We start from the raw sequence: 2,095 nt of genomic DNA, 5'->3' as shown, positions 1-2,095 counted from the left end.
GTACTTCTAAAGTATGCTAAAGAAGAGTAGTGAAAGTGGGCATCCTTGTCTCATTCCTGTTCTTGAGGGAAAAGTGCTCAGTTTTTCCCCATTCAGGATGATATTGGCAGTGGGTTTGTCATAGATGGCTTTTATTGTGTTGAGAAACTTTCCTTCTATACCTAATTTGCTGAGAATCTTTATCAATAAGGAATGTTGGATTTTGTCAAATACTTTTCTGCATCTATTGAGATAATCATATGGATTTTTTTCCTTGATTTGGTTGATGTGGTGTATTACATTTATCAGCATGCATATGTTGAAACATCCTTGCATCCCTGGGATCATCACACTTGATCATGGTGTATAAATTTTTGGATGTGTTGCTATATTCTGATTACTATTTTGTTGAGGATTTTTGTGTCTATGTTCATTAAAGATATCGGCCTGTAGTTTTCTTTTTTACGTTGCACTTTGTCTGGTTTTGGTATAATGGTAATGCTGGCCTCATAGAATGAATTTGGGAGAATGGCCACAGTTTTAATTTTTTGTAATACTTTGAAGGGAATTGGTATTAATTCCTCTTTAAAAGTTTGGCACAACTCAACAGTAAAGCCATCCAGTCCTGGCCTCCTCTTGGTTGGGTTATGGATGATTGTTGGTTATTGCCTCAATCTCATTGCTTGTTATTGGTCTGTTCAGGTTTTCTATTTCTTCTTGGTTAAGTCTTGGTAGTTTGTATGTGTCCATACAAAAATTTACCGTCTCTAATGATTCAGTATATTTCTGTGGTATCAGTTGTAATGTCTCCTTTTTCATTTCTGATTTCCATTATTTGGGTCTACTCTTTTCTTTTTCAGCCCAGCTGATGATTTGTCTGCTTTGTTTATCTTCTCAAAAAAACAATTTTTGTTTCATTGATCTTTTGTGCTGTTTGGGGGTTTCTAGCTCATTTAGTTCTGTTCTAATCTTATTTCTTTCCATTTACTAATTTTGGGATGGGATGGTTCTTGTTTTCCTAGTTCTTTGAGGTGTAGTGTTAGGTTGTTTATTTGAAATCTTTCTTTTCTTTTGATGGAAGCATTTATTGCAATAAACTTCCCTCTTTGTACTGCTTTTACAGTATACCACAGGCTGTTAGTATGATGTGTCTTTCTTTTCATTTTTTTCAAAAAATTTTTGATTTCCTGTTTAATTTCTTCTTGGAACTATAGGTTGCTCAGGAGCATAATGTTTAATTTCATGTATTTGTAGTTTCCAGAGTTTCACTTGTTATTGACTTCTAGTTTTAATCTGTACTGATGTAAAATGATACTTGAAATGATTTCAACTTTTTAAAATTTGTTGAGACTTGATTTGTGACCTAACCTGTGGTCTATCCTGGAGAATGTTTCATGTGCTGATGAGAAGAATGTACATTCTGTAGGTGTTGGATGAAATGTTCTGTAGATATGTGCCAAGTCCAATTGGTCTAAAGTGTAGTTTAAATCCTTTGTTTCTCTGTTGATTTGTTGCCTAGATGATCTTTCCAGTGCTGAGACAGGGGTGTTCAGGTCCCCAGCAATTATAGTATTGGAGTCCATCTGCTTCTTTAGGTCTAATAGTGTTTGCTTCACATATCTGAGTGCTTACATGTTGGGTGTATATATATTTATGATTGTAATGTCTTCTTGCTGGATAGATTCCTTTGTCATTATATAGTGGCGCTCTCTGTCTCTTTTCATGGTTTTTGGTTGAAAATCTATTTTATCTGATATAGGAATAGCTACTCCTGCTCGTTTTTGGTTTCCATCTGCATGGTGTACCCTTTTCCATCCCTTCACTATTAGCCTGTGTGTGTCTTTAGAGGTGAAGTGAGTCTCTTGTAGACAGTATATAGCTGGGTCTACCTTTTTAATCCAATCAGTCAGCCTGTTCCTTCTGAGTGGAGAATCTAATCCATTTACATTTAGAGCTGTTATTGAAAAGTATTGTCTTATTCCTGGCATTTTATTTATTTTTGTTTGGAAGTTTTAAGTATCATTTTTTCCTTTCTTCCTTTTTCATTGTTTGTCTTCAGTGTTTGTTGGTTTTTGGAGGTGGTAAGATTTAGTTTCTTTCTCTTATTTGCATTTTA

Source organism: Cynocephalus volans, chromosome 8, assembly GCF_027409185.1.
Source record: "Cynocephalus volans isolate mCynVol1 chromosome 8, mCynVol1.pri, whole genome shotgun sequence".
Lineage (NCBI taxonomy): Eukaryota > Metazoa > Chordata > Mammalia > Dermoptera > Cynocephalidae > Cynocephalus > Cynocephalus volans.
Note: the sequence above shows the minus strand (reverse complement) of the source record.